The sequence below is a fragment of the Melospiza georgiana genome, chromosome Z (genome assembly GCF_028018845.1).
Source record: "Melospiza georgiana isolate bMelGeo1 chromosome Z, bMelGeo1.pri, whole genome shotgun sequence".
NCBI lineage: Eukaryota > Metazoa > Chordata > Aves > Passeriformes > Passerellidae > Melospiza > Melospiza georgiana.
Genome location: NC_080465.1, coordinates 47,031,942 through 47,047,390, shown reverse-complemented (window position 1 = coordinate 47,047,390; position 15,449 = coordinate 47,031,942).

Sequence of the window (15,449 nt, the reverse complement as noted above, 5' to 3'; positions counted from 1 at the left end):
CTGAGAGATCACAGACCTTCTTTACAGCCTCCCTGTTTTGGGCCCTCCCATCCCATCCATGAGCCTGACTGACTGCTGCCTTTGTTTGGAGCCAATGCTCTTCTGTGCAGCTCTTGGGTTTCTGCAGATGTTGCAACTTCCCTGCAGTTCTGGCAAGTTTCTGTAGGTAAGCATTGGGAGTAATTAAAATACTGAATTGCAACACTGTGGATTTATGGTTAAATTCAGAAAGTATAGAATTTTGGAATTCTGCTGTAAAGAATAACCCTTGCCTAGTTGAATGCATCCTTGAAGTCTGACTTTTCCAAACAGTGGCTTTCAGCTTGCTACATTTATTTAATGTTCAGCAGCATAACTGCAGAGTCCTTTTCATGTTACAGAAGCAAATACAAGATACAGATCTCTGGAAGCTGTAATTCAAGAAGACTAAATAGATTTAGTTTTTGGGAGCTTTTTCCCACAAATTCTTACTCTTTATACTAGGGGTTAAAAGTCCTATGGCAGGGATCCCTAACATGAAGACCAGATGTAAGTCTGGAATTGTCTTTGGATTTAGCTCTGTTTTAGTAAGATATGGAATCTTACAGCTGAGCTTCAGTGTGAGAGTAGTCAGTGAGGTTGATGGTTAACTTCCATAAGATACTTCACTATCAAGAGGGTTTAGCTGCCCAGTGGAGTGCTCAGCCTGTTCTTCAGCAGCTGGTGGGAGCCCGTGCAAAGTGTATCACCCTAGGGAACATGTGCCCAGAGCTGCCAGGGTGATCCCCACTTCCGCCCCTTTCTGCAAAGCTCCACTGATGGAACCTGGAGGAGCCTGTCCTGCTCTGCCTGGAGGGACCCATGCCCCTGTGAGACACGGTGCATCTTGGAAATGGGCTGCAGGGAGCGTGCCAGGGAAGCTGGAGAGGGAACCTCCAGGCTTTCTTAAATGGAGAAACTTTTCATTTAATTTCCTTTGTTTTCGTTATAACAGCTTAAAATAAAAAGCAGAATAGGAGTGAAAAATAAAACCTAGACAAATTGCTTCTCCACAGCTCTGTTTGACTCACTGATGTTCTTCAAATATATCAAAGCTCTTTTCAGCCAAGCGCTGAAAAAACTCTCTTGTTTAAAGGTAGCTGTTTCAAGTGCCTGCTAAAGTAGGTTTTCAGACTACTGCTTGTTGGCTTGCTTACCCAATGGTTCGCTACAGGACTGCTGCAGAAATGTGCATGGAGAGGAAAAGGGAGATTCGCTCTTTAGGTGAAGCTCCTGCAGCAGTAATATTAGAACCCTCAGAAGAAGTGGTTGTTGTCTAGCAGCAGCTGCTTTTAAATTTCTTAAATTGTAACTGACTACAGCATGAGAGCAATGAAAGTAAAAAGTAAAGAGAAAGAAAGAAATAATGTCAGAGGCTGAAGAAAATTCATTCTTTTCATTTAGTTAATTTTGGGCTACAGAGCTGCATTAAAAATTTGGATGCCAACATTGTTTTAGGTATGTGTTTGTGCATGCACACGTCTTTAAAATCTTGATATAGAAACAGAAGAGTTGTGTCTGTCCCTGCAAGTGCCATATGTTTATAGCTGAGTTATAAAACACTTCAAAGCAGGGGTTTATAATGAAAATAGTAACACATCCTTAAGCATGTTGATACTAACAGGCACCACCATAAAAGGGTTTAAAACAAACATCTGTCTTTTTTCTGGAAGAGGATATACTGGCTTCTGCCTGAAGTGAAGCTTGTAATTTCTTTCTTCAAACCAATTCAATCTTCAATGGCATCTAAGAAACCCTGGATGTTGTCTGACACTTCTGTTGGTGCCAGTATGTAGCAAAATAATGTGTTTGATGTCCAAAAGCTTTTACAATTGCAATATAGAAATGACAGCCATTTTCAGAACATGTAATTTTTCCTCTGTGTGAGATACAGTGCATATTTTTCTAGCTTCTTCCCTACTTCTTATGTCCTGAAATAAATCCAAATGTGTAGCAACTGTTCTAGTTCTTTGTGTTCCAAGTGCAACCACTACACCTGCTTTCGTTAAAATTCCTCCCACGATAAACTTAGCTTTTAGACATTCATGTGTCTTACTCATTTTCTTACAGATGTTAGTGGGCTTCTGACTGCCTTATAGGCAACAATAGGCATTTAACAGTGGCTGTAGCTAAAACTTTCACCTATGCTGTTGTGAGCACTTTTGGAGTGGATCCTTCTCTTTTGCTAGCAAGCTGCAGCCCGCCTGGGAGTGGAGCAGGGAAGCTGTGCAGCATTTCACAGCTGCTCAGGGGGCATGGAGCTTCTCTGTCACACTTGAGATGGCAAAGCAGATCTGTAGCCTGGATGAAGTGATGCAGTTCAGACTTGAGCTGTGATCCCAGGGGATAACATACTCACTCTGCGAAGCAGCACAAGCAGCAAACAGCAGCGTTAAACACAGGAATGCTGCTATTCTGTTGGACATGGTTGAGCCTGGTGTCACTACCACAGTCTTTCCATTCTTTTGCATGATATGTAGGAAAAACATATGCTTTTCAGTGCTTTTCCTTGTTGTTCCCCATGGAACACGATGTTCTCTGTCAGAGGGTCTCCTGGTCTGTCCAGCAGCCCACTGCATCCTGGTGCTCCAAGTGAACTATGTGGGCTGAAACTATGTTGACTGTAGGGTGAAAACTATCCCTGAAGAGGCTCAAAGACAATGCAGGGAGTGTTCATGGTCAGCCTCTGGGGCCACAAGTAAATAAAAAGGGGACCGTATTGCTTTGGGGTGAGATGCTCAACCAGCTACTTGATGGGCAGGAATATACTGAAGAAATGTTTTCAAAAATAAAAAAAGTAGGTTTAGATTAGATTTTAGGAAAAAATTGTGAGGGTGGTGATGCACTGGAACAGGCTGCTCAAGGAAGTTGTGAATGCCCTATCCCTGGAATTGTTCAGGACCAGAGCAATCTGGTTTATTTAAAGGTGGCCTTGCCCACAGCAGAGGTGTTGAAACTCTATGATCTTCAAGGTCCCCTTTCAAAACAAACCATTAAAAAAATTAAAAAAGGAAATCTCAGTGATAGAGAAAATAGAGGGACTTGTCTGTATCTTCTGAGCTGTAGTGTGATCAGTAGTTTTTTACAGCTGGGGCAGTAGAAAACCATCTGATATAAGATGGACTGCTTTCCCCTCTGATGGAGGTGCAGTATCACACAATTCCTTTCATATCTTTAGCAGATCTCTCCTGCCAACCTCCCAGAAACTTCCTAATTTTCAGCAGCCCCCAGAAGGCTCAGGGGAGGTGGGTACCAAGTCAGTTGATGGGGAGATTGGAAAACAAAGCCATCTTCAGAACCTCAGGCCAAGGACACGAGCTGCAAGCTGGGACAGCACAACCCAGGGTGAGATGAACTTGGGTGCCCTCAGTTCATGACCGTGCAGCTCTGTCCTTTCAATAGGCCAGACAGGGGCTCAGCTGCAGTACTTCTGGTTATGATTTCGGATCTATGTGCATGAGGAATGCCTTGGTGCAAACGTTAGGTGACAGCAGTAGTCTGGAGCATAACCTAGACAGTCTCTGCAATGCCATCATCTTCCTGAAAGTCTGCAGTTCATGCTTGGAGATCTCATACTCTTTCTTCTCCAAAAGGGCACCAGAAGATTTAACTCAAAATCCTGAAGCTCCATGATCTTATTTATTAGGTTTTACTTCTAAGGATTCGAGGATTTTTTAGGTTTCCCTCTAACCTGCCTTCCTTCTGCATCAGTCCCAGTGAGAGATGGCTTTGTTAGGGCCCTATTCAGGTTAGGGCCCTGTTCTTCACTCTAATGCTATCCTAGAGGGGACTCACAATGTGTAACTCAGGTGGAAACAAAAAGCAAACTGTGCAATGTGTCCAGTCTTTACATATGGCTGTACTTTTGTGAAAGGTGGACATTTACTTCACTAAACCTCAGAACTGAAAATAATGATGAGATTTTGTTTTAGACTAATCACAAATACAGCAGTGGTGTGTTACCCGAATAAATCACTCATTGGAAGCTGCTTTGTGGCTTACTTTGATAATTAATAATACCTGAATTGAAGTTGTCAGGTAAATCTTTTTATTACACTGGTGTCTTCTGAAGACCACAGTATGGCCCATGTCTCCTTGAATCACCTATGCCTTCAGAGTAGGTATTGGAATTGGCACAGAAATACAAAGATTTCTCCTATTTAAAACTATATGGCACTTCCCTGGTGGCTCCTTTCCCTCCTGAGCCGGTTACCTTTCCAAGGAAGGAGAATGGCTTCTGCTGAGCACTATATTCTGGCTAATCAGTCTGTGTTTCCATGGCACAGATAGTATCAATGTGGTAGCATATGAACCTCAGATGTAAATTGCAATAACAATTTATGTAGCTTTTGCAAGGAAGATTAGATTATATGTCTATAATACTTGTGAGTTTGATTACTGTCTTCTTCAGAGCAAAATTGGAGGCATCAGGAGCAGCAGGTTGTTTAACTTTCTGACAAAACTGGAGAAAATCAACTTTATATGAATAACATTGCTGTTAGTACTAGGTTTGCTATCCATTTTGCTAACCATTTTGGTTCCTCGACAGTGGGACAATGGATGAGTTCGATCCTATTATCAACTTGTCTCAAAGTACCATGTAAAATTAATAAATACTGAGAAAAAGTGCTTTCAGATCTTGAGAAAATTAAAGAGTGTCAGAGACAACACAGACTTAAATGTGTAATGGGAAGTAAGCTGCATTCAGGGATTTCTGTAATAAAGATAAGGGAATCTTGAAATGCAAGAGGGTCAGGGAGCTTTTGTTTTGATCTTATCTGTACTATAGAAACTGCTCTAATGATGGATATAGTTACAAACCATTGGTATCCTATTGTGTTGGCAACATGACTCAGGTAATATTGATAGGAACGACCTCTGCCTTGACCACATTCCCCAACTATGGCCCTCTGAGGTCTATTGTTAAAATGCAATTGGGAATTCAGTTTAAACATAGTCTGGGCTCAGTAAAACTAAGTGATGCTTCTGATTTAGCTGTGCTGAGTGACTAACTGGTCTTCTAAGCCCTTTTCCACTAGGATGACGTTACATTGTCTCAAATATGGCCTAGCTGAGGTAATTTCTTCAGATGATTTTGACTACTGTTTTCCTCCTGTGTGCCTTTCCAGAAAAAAACAAGTTTACGTTCTTTCCTAAACTATGAAAATTTGTATGCTGCTTTCAGCTCATAGCAGAACTGACTGTGGAAAATAACTGCTATTGAGCAGCATTTTCTGAAAAGACCAAAAAACCCCATGGTTTGCTTTGTAGAGACTTTTAAATTAGCATAATTTAAACAGGTGTTTTGTTTTGTTCTCCCAGGATAGCCCTCTGTAAGCTACAGGACACAGCAGAGGGCAGCCAGTCAGGGCAGTCTTAAGGTTTAAGCTTTGGGAATTTTCCTGGCTTGAGTGCTGACAGGAACCTTTCAGTTGATAGCAAGATTGAGGCGTGAGAGAAGCACCTTGATATGCCTTCTAAAGAGATTAGCTGGAATGGAAATTTTCCTTCATTCTGCACTCTTTTGGCAAATTTCTTACAGGCAAAGCAAATTTCTTACATATTATATTCAGTACTAAATATGGCATTGTAAACCAGAAATCTGGGGCAACTGAGGAATCTTGTCTGTTCACTCAAAATGTCTTAAAGTCTGTTGACCTGAAACATGTGTTGTCATTCCCAATTCAAAAGTTTTCTGGTTGAAGTCATGTGCAAAAGATACTGTTCCCAACATTTATCCACACAGGAGCCTCTATTTTTCCCAAAGAGCACTACAACTCACTCCCGAGGAAGCAGAGGCTGCCCTTAGTGATGACTTCTGAGCCAGGTGGTGGCAGATTGGAGGATGCTTTAGGTTATTTAATACTCTTTTTGCTGAAGCATAATCAGTCCCTAGGTGATCCTTCAGCAGTACCTTTTTTTAAGATAGAGAACCATCGGTGTGACCTTCAGCTCATAAGGGTTCCCAGGATGAGACAAAGGGGTGTCTCTGTCACTTTGGGAGTGTTATGCTCACCCATACATGACCCAACAGCCAAGATTTTACAGGGAAAGGAGGCTGATTGCACCCAAGAGATTCCTCTCACAGCAGAAAGTCTGCTAAAGAGCCATGTCTAGAGACCCCTATGCTGTGTACTGGGACAGTGTGTAGTTTTGCTTTGTTACACTGATTCAGGAGTGATGTGAACTGTGCTCAGAAAGACCAAAGTCAACAAAGGCTGCTGAAACTTGTATTAGGACTGGGGCAGTCTTAGTGGCTTAACCAACTCATTTTTGCATGATAACCTCCATTGAGTGCAAGAGAATGAATAGCTTCTCTCTTTGATTATACTGATGTATGTGTCCAGTTATTCCAGCCAGTCCTACCCAAAATGCAAGGAGGTCCTTCCACTGATGTTCTTTTAATATACAGCGTAAGTAAAAATATTTAATTTATAATTGCCACAAATATAGCTTGCAACTTTTTGAATGTTTGAATATTTGCACTAGCTTTATTTATCTTGGGAAACAAGGCTGAAATCACAGTCTTCAGCACAAACTACCAACAAAGTGGTCTTGCTCCATATTTACGCACATGATTACTTTGGTGCCTAAGTTCAACAGAAAAATGAATAATTATTTCCATATAATGTTTCCCTTATTTTCAAATATTTTTGTACCTTCAAATGGGAAAGGAAAACCACTACATTCACAGTTAGAATAAACGAGCAGAATACATTATGTGTGGCACTGAAACAGACTGGTATTCATACATGAAATCTGAGAGATTCATGGTCATTGTGCAGGACACATGCAGAAAACCAGACCAAATGCAGCAACTGGAGTCACTGGAGAGCTGCATAAGGATTTGGAGTGGGGAAAAAAGTAAACAATGTGTATTATTATTCATTTGTCATTTGCAGTTGAGGAAATGGAATGCCTCTGACACATCTGAAGAAGTTCATAATTTATATGAAGAAGTGAAAGAACTATGAAGCCAAATAGGAATATAAACCCATGGGGATGTGTTGCTACAGTCTTTTACATGGCATTAGAGCCACTATAAACAGTTGTACTAAGATAAAAATCCTGGCAAATATTTGGCATTAAATGCTTGAAATGTGAAACTCTTCATTCTTGGAAGTCAAGAGACGTTAATCTTGTACAGCACCATAATACTAAGAACTTCTACCTTTATTTTGAAATCATTCCAATTCTCTTTCACCCTGTACCCATCCTCTTTTTGCTGGAGATGCCCTAGATGATAAAGTAGTGTTAGCCACAGCACCTCAGCTTTGTGGATATGTTGTTGCAGCCTGAGAGGCCCTTGAATTTGCAGTAGGCATTGTGAGGTTTGCTTTTGACCTGGGAGAATACTATCATCATTCATTTTCAGTAGCCACTACAAAGACAAGTATTCCATAGAAACTGGCCAGATGGAACAAAGTACTCAATAGCTTAAAGAAGTAGTTGTTACCTATACTCAGCAGTCATTGTAGAAATGTAGAGAGCCTATTTGAGTGATTGTTTTCCAAATATTACCTATTAACTTAATTTCTGCATGCAAGCCTAAATAAGCAAACATGTACCTTCCTGAACTGGGAATGGCAAATACCCCTGAGAGGCAGCATCACTTCAACAAATTTTAAGTATGCAGCCATTCATGCCTGGACTTGATCCTGTTCAATCTGACATTCTGGCATGAACACTCACTGTTTGCTTCCTCTTGCTGCATTTCAGGTTACTTGCTTTGCTTTGTAGACCAGGAATTCCATGCATTAGAGCATGGATGGAAAAAAGAGGATGAGGGCTTAAAGAAAACGAAACCAAGAATTCACCTCTCATGGGTCTGAACTCCAGGAAGCACATGCTCTGCAAGTATGCTTGCTATGGCTTTCTAAATAGCACTTGCGCCACTGAGAATAGCTGGGCTCAGACAAAAGTAGGCGTCGCTGGACAGGTAGTTTGGGGCTGTGTGTTATGTAACTACTCCAAAATTCAGTTTAGTCAAGAAAGTGCACACAGTAAGTAATATGGAATAGTGCTGTGAGGAACCACATGTCAGTGTGACCAGAATTAAATTCAGGTTTTTGTGAGGTTTCGTGGGGTTTTTTAATTCTCTTGCAGTTTTAACAAAAAGTTCTTTTGTCTTTTAAATGTTTCTTTCTTGACAAGCACATGTCATTATTCATATTAGACCTTGCCATGGTACCCATAATTATTTTTCTCCCTATACCAGATTATTTTAGCAGCTAGTTAGCTTCAAGAATGAGGGTGTACACTTCAGCTGGCTTTAGACACAACAAAGTTCCAAATTTCTGCACAGTTCATGGTGCCGGGTTCCCACTCTGGGAACCAGAGTTAGGCCATACAAATCACCAACCATTTAAGCAGAGTTCAAACACAGCTTGGCAATACTGCTTATAGCCTAGAGTGAGCACAGCTGAAGCTCAGGCATGCCTAGTGAGTCATTCCTACGCATGCTGCCGGGCAGGCACATCTGTGTTTTGCAATGTGTGCAGCCAACTAGCCCAAATGACAAATAAAATGATCCCTTTTTCCCATTGCCAATGAAGTCTCTGCCACCCTTCACAAGTGACTCAGAACCTACTAACATATCTTTTCTGGGGGAAGAGTATAATGGCCTGGCTTTTCTATTCTCATTTTTTTCTCTGCTTTTTTTCCCTTCCCAAATAATAGGTGCTTGCAATGCGGTGTGATGACTTCCCAGGTGCATACAACCTGTGCACAGTCTTTAGCATGATTCACATGAGGTTTGCTGTCCATTATGTTCTTCATGGTTTCTCAACAGTTGAGGCATCTTTCATTATTTGCTGCTGAAAGCAGGGTAGCCCCTAGCCTTCCTGCCAAAAGAATTAATGTTTCTGAATGGGTCCAATCTTCCCCTTTCTCGCCCAGCTGGTTTTTCTGCTGTTGTGCTGGAGTTAGCAATTGCAATGCAGTTGCTGGCAGATTTCACTACCCTGGTCCCTTATGGGCTATATGCCACATACATTGCCTTTCAGTGCATGCATGGTAAAGATTTTCTAAGACAGAAAAGCCCTAGAAGGGTTCTGCAGAGACTGTGAGTGAAAACATAGATGAAAGTGTAAAAGCTGGATTGAAAGCACTTGTTTAAGCTCATGGAAATAAACATTTACAGCTTTTCTGACCTTTTCCTATAGATCATATCAAGCCCTTCATCAAGTTCACTGTGATTTAAAATTTAGAGCAATGCTTCCTTTAGGCTGTTACATTAAAGTCCAGATGTGAGTGAATGTTCAGACTCAATATCAAATTTTCCACCAACTTCCAAATTCTTAACCTGCAGGCAATTGCAAGAAGGTTGGCTGCACTTGCCTATTCATTGATCCCATACCAAGACTCTTTGTATGGAATGGTAGAGGGATGATGTAGTTTCCCCATTACTGCTTGAAGCAGAGAATTTACTGATGATCTTTTGAGACCCCACTTTTGGCATGTTTTATTCTAGTCTTTACTTTCCAGGATATTTTCTTATTTACTCTACTGAAATACTATCCACATATAGGATAAAGAAATATTTCTTACTGCCTAAAATTTGTACTTCTGCTGCAACATTAAATATTCTGCATCTGTTCTTCACTTACCCTATAGACCTGTATCACAATGACTTGCACAGAATCCCTTAGTAAGGGTGATGCGAATCAGATTTTGGCAAACCAAGTTTTGACTTTAGTCAAGAAGGTAGGACAGAATTTAGGAATATAGTTTTGGAGGAACAGCTTACATTGCTGCAGGCCCAGGGATAGGAGTAAGCATGTTTTCATGCTGTACTCCTGGGGAGAAAGAGTTTCCCCTAGCCTGAGACACAGCTGCTCAGCCTGACTAGCAACACTGTTTGGCATTACTGGGCTACTATGCTTTTGCAGCCCCAGCTCAAACTTCATCCTCTGCTTCTACTCAGCAATATCCTTTCCTGCTGAAATTTTCTCCAAGAGCTCATATTTCTACCACTGACTCAAATATGTAATTCTTGTGTCTACAGGGTCATTCATAGACTAGGCAGCTGCGCTGCACATTCTTCAGTGACCATCGAGCCTCTGGCCCATCTCAGGCCTGTTGGCTCTTTTGGCTAAGACTGAGAACTCTGCTCCTGATCTTCGATCATGTTCAGCACTGAGGAAACCAGGGATACGTCCTGAATGTCCAATGGCATGCATCATTTGTGTATGCCATTAAAAGGCATACAGTGATGTAGTATGTTTATTATAGTTAATAATTTGTTGTAACAAGTAATGTAATGTAACAGGTTTACTTGGGTTTTTGTAGTCTAATCCGATTTTCTCATAGGTGTAGAAGCACACGTGCTTGAACATCTCTCCACAAAGAGCAGAAATACAGATTCTTGAGACATCAAGGCACGAAAATAGTTCATGGGCTCTTCAAATGGCCATGCTACTTAGAGATAAGAACTTTAACTTCAAATCTTTGACCCCAGTCCCACCACCCCTCTCCTCTCTGAATGTTTCAGGAGATGGAAGTGTGTGGGTAGGTGTTGCCTCTTGACCTTTCCTGCAACTTCATCGTTACCGGAAAATCACACTGAATCACTCTGCTGGTGCCTCTTGCACATCCTGTGTTTCTTTAAACTTCCCGATTCCCTTTCTTTCTTTTTCCACTTCCTCAGCCCCATCCAGCATTGCAGAAGATATTCTGAGGTTGCTGCACACTGGTCCTGCTGTAAGGCCACTGCTGCTGGGCCCTGGGATTTCTCTCCTTGCCCATAGTCAGCAGTCCTTGCTGGAACTCAGCTTTCTAACTGAACGCTAGCCTGAGCTATAAAATTATGTAGAAACTTTCCAAAATCAGGCACATTTTTAAACCCTTTGAATTTCATATGAGAATGAATCACAGAAAGAGTCATTTTGTTCTCATGCTGAATAGGGAACTGCATTAAAATTGGGAAGGAAATGACTTGTAAAGCAACTTTATTTGTTTCATGTTAAGGCAGACAATGCAAGCTTTTTCAACTCCCCATCTATCTTTTTTTTTGCTTAATTTTGAGAAAAAGACACAATTCTCCTTCCCCCACTCCCTCCCAAGAAATCTTGTTTTGAGGGTGAATTAAACATTTAAATCCACTGTGAATGCTCCCTTACAAAAAACCAGTTCAACTGTTTTAGGTTGACTTGTAACAAAAAACATCTTCTCAGTGTCACCAACGAACTGACTGAATCCATAACTCATACAGCTCAAGGGAAAGGCCTGTTTTAAGTCCAGGAGTGGATAATTGACTTGATGCTGCATTTGACTTTGGTGATGCTTGGAGAGACAGGACTATGTAGTCAGCTACAGCTCGGTGACGTTGCCAAATGCCCAGCCAGCCATGCTGGGGGCACAGCTGTGCCTGGCACACATCCGGATCTTAAGCTCTGCTGCAGCAGCCTCTAATTTCTGTGCCCAGGAGCAGGTGAGCTGTGGGTGTGGTGCTCTTTCCCAGCAGTGATGATCTCTACCTCAGCTCCCACCCCACCAATTCTGCAACCCAAGGCAGCTCATCTGAACCAGGCCTGCCATTTGACTGAGCCCTGTGTTCACTCACCAGGCTGGAGCCTGCTGCTTCACTTCCAAATTTTATTAATTTCAGAGCATGTTGTTGTCAGTTGTGCTTCTCAGCAGCTGGTGAGTTTTGCCCTACAGATGGGAAATAGAGGCATACAAGGAGCTGTCTTCAAATGAAAGCCTTGAGGGGCCCGGACTTGGGAGCATTCCTTTGCATTTGTGTTTTGAAACCAAGTGCAGGTGGCAATTTAAAAGCATCTGTGTCTCTGTGCGCAGGGTTGTGTCCCAGGATTTTCTCAGTGAAGAGAACCAAAGTGGCTAGAGTGGCTGGAACCTGCACTGCTGGAGCAGCACCTTAGTGCTCGTGTCCCCAGCTAAGTGGGAGAGCATCCAGGCCCGGATGCGTATTGGCATTTTAATGTTGACACACAGTACATCTCAACGCCAGCAAAAATCAGGAGGAATGTGCTTGAGGTGATGCATTTGAGCATCCTAGGAGGGTGGCAAGTGGCTGGGTGGGACTCCTCCAGCTGAAGAGAGATCTGGGCTCTGTGCTGTCAACAAATTTAACATGACTTGTCACTGTAGCTTCATTAGCAGAAATTATGTAAGTTGTGATTGTCCTATTGTTCCCAGCCTCTGGAAAAGGGATTTCTTCCAGCATCTCCAAGGCAGAACGAAGAGTGGTTTGGGATACTTCCTTTGCCCTTCACTCCCCATTTTTCCTGGGACACCCATCTGAAAGGGTTCCTTGGCCACAAAAGCAGTTCTGGGGGGCCACTGTATCTCCTGGCTCTTGCTCAGTGGTAGCCCTGGAGAAGGAATCAGCTACTACCATGCTTACATTACACTGAGATCTTAGGGTCTGTACAAAAAGCTGCTAAGTCTTGTAAAATGTGAATAATTTTGTCAAGCACATGTTTAACTGAGGTTATCCACTTATTCTCCTGGTTCTTGGGAGATAAGGGAGGGCAACATGGCCAGAGAATGACTCATTCCATTCCCTTTGAGGAAGAAATGAATCAAGTTGAACCTCTCCCTCCAGGAGATTTAACATTCTTCTGAAGGACAATAAGCAAAGAGAAATCCAAGGTGCAGAAGGGAAGATGTAAGCCAAGATGGAGGAAAACGTAGAGGCAGAAAGAAGGACTGACTGCCATAAAGCAAAGGTATGACTGTGAAAAGAAACCCCCCCAACGACAGAGGGAGCGATACCAGGAAATCTCTGTGGATCTGGATTTGCTGCAAGGGCAAATCACTGAGTAGCTCTGTTCCTCTGACAGCTCCTTCTGCTGCACAGTGTTGTCCTCATGTTCAGTACTTCTCGTTCAGTGGATACCACAGGTAAAGGTAGACAATATAAAATATGGGTTCAGTTATTCAAGACAGAAAGACTCACTCCATATTGTACCTTGTAGTTCAAATGGGTCAAGCACACTTGGCGAAAAAATGCAGACACGTTTTTCAAGATCTCTTTCTCTCTGTCACTGTCTGTTATAGTTGGGTGTTGTGGGTAAGAAAGAGCAGGATATAGTGCAGAAACCACCATAATTTTTTGAGGCTAAACCCCTGGTACGTACAAAATCAATAACTTTTATAAGAAACATGGGATCTTGCACAGGTTTTGGGTTTTGTCATGTTCCACTGTTTTGTTGCTTTTTTATAATAAAAGTGTACCTATCAAATATTGCTTATACTTCTTCCTTTCTATAAAACTTACCTTCACATCTTCTCCCTGGCATTTCCTCACCTTTGGCTTTTCTGTTTCTATAGCAGCTCTTGAAGACCTTCCCCCTCCTCTCAGAAAGATATTTGTTGCAAAGTTAATCTTCGTTTTTCATTGGAAATGTGAAGGATGACCTCATACCTTTATTTGTCTCTGTCCTTGGAGTTCTCCCCTGTCACCTTCAGTGCATGCAGAGCTGGAGGGAGGCAAGGTTCCTGTCAGATCTTCTGAGGCCCCACAATGGCCTGCACTTCCCTCCAGCTGCCAGGGAGAGTCACAGAGAATTATATCCAGAAGAGGGAAGTAATTGAAAATAGGAGTCAAAACAGGACCTGCTTGGTCAATTAATGGGAAGGGTAACACACCTCCAAATTTCCTACACTGGCTAAGCCCAATCAGGAGTCAGTTGGAGGAGATATTGAGGCAGATATTCCCCTCTCAACCTGCTCCTCCCAGTGCCTGAATCAGAGCTGTACTCTGGCTGTTCTACATCCCCTCAGGCCACAGAGAGCTGTGACCTCCTTTGTCGGGGGTGAGCAGGTCTTGCTGCTTAGAAGGTGTTTTCCACCATGCCTGTGAAAACAGGAGCTACCCTCTGCCACTGTCTCCTTACTGCAGCTCAGAGGGTTTCTCCAGAAAAGGGCCTTGGGCTTGCGTCTAAGTCTCCCACAAAACAGGTTACAAAATCAGGTTTTCTTTGTTTTTAGTAGTTTTGGTAGTTTGATTTTTTTTTTTTTTGTTGGTTGCCTGATTTATTGGATTTGGGTTCGTTTTGTTGGCTGGTTTCTTTTTTTTTGGTTAGGGTTTTTCCCCTCTTTGGTGTGTTTTCGTGTTTTTTGCTGTTTGGGTTGGGTTTTGGTTGTTGGGGTTTTTTGGGTTTTTTGTTAGTTTGTTTGTTTTTGTTTTGTTTTTGTTTTGTGGGTTGTTTTTTTTGGGGTTTTGGTGGGTTTTTTGGGGGGGGTTTGGTTTTTCTTTTGTTTGTTTGTTTTAGTTTGGTTTTGGTGGGGTTTTTTTTGTCGCCAGCCCCCAGCTTCAGGGAACTCATAATTTTGACTCATAAGAGGAAAACTTTCAAAGTGTAGTGTAAAGGATATCCCTACCTGGAAGACTCAGCTGGGGAGGAATGGACCTGCAGGAGCTTCAGGGATGTAACTGCATTGCCTTCAGGCTGAAAAGGAAGCTGATTACAGATTTCCCATTTCCTACATAAGCCTTTTGCCACAAGGCTAAGAGGTGACTTTATTTATTTAACTACAGTTGCAGTTTTGTTTCACATTTTATTAATGGCACATGTAAACACATAAAATTTATTCTCTTAAGAATGTACAAAGGAATTTGAAATGTTATAGGTATTGGTAAAAAGTGCATGTGACTGATTTTTCTCATTTTTAAAACATGCAACTTGAAAATACTTCCCAGTCTGTGGACATGAAATTCTATTTTACTTTGGTGACGAATCACACAGTCCAGCTATTGAGCAGTAGTTGTGGCACAGCATTCACAAGTAAGTACACAGTCTGCAAGATGTTCCCAGGCATTATTCAGTGAATAATTCTAAATAATGAAAACACTGAAATCTGTGTGCGGATGTAATATGGGGGACAAAATTAAATGTGTTATTTAATAGAAAAAGCTGACCTAGCTCCAGTGGAGACCAGCACCAGCTGTTCAGAGACCTGTGGGTCTACGTAACATGAATTTATTGTGTGCTAGCAGCAGTAACCCAAGCCCAGCAATCACTAGTGTATGGTAGCAGCTTCCAGAATACACCAGCTTCACCCACAGGCTGCCTTCCGTGTAGAGTCACGCTCTGAGTGATTTCCATTTGCCAGCCGGCTCCCTGGCACCCTGTTGGCACGGCACCCGCCGGTGTGCGCGGCGCGCGGTGACCCGGCGGCGGCTGCGGGCACTCTGCCTCCAGCCTGGGCCTCGCGGGCAGCCCAGCCCGCAGCCAACAGCAGCACTCAGCTCTGATCTAAATCCATCCCTACAGACACTTGTAGGTGCTTGCGTGTGTCACTCTGGGCATGTTCGAGCTTTGCATGTGCGTTTGGTGGTTTCACTCTGAGCTGCGCCCTTATTCAAATACCGCAGGGCCATAGCATTCAAATACTGCACTGCAATAACTCTTTCGTCCCTTAAGGCACCCGTCAAAGTAATCATATGAATAAAAACCCTTGAA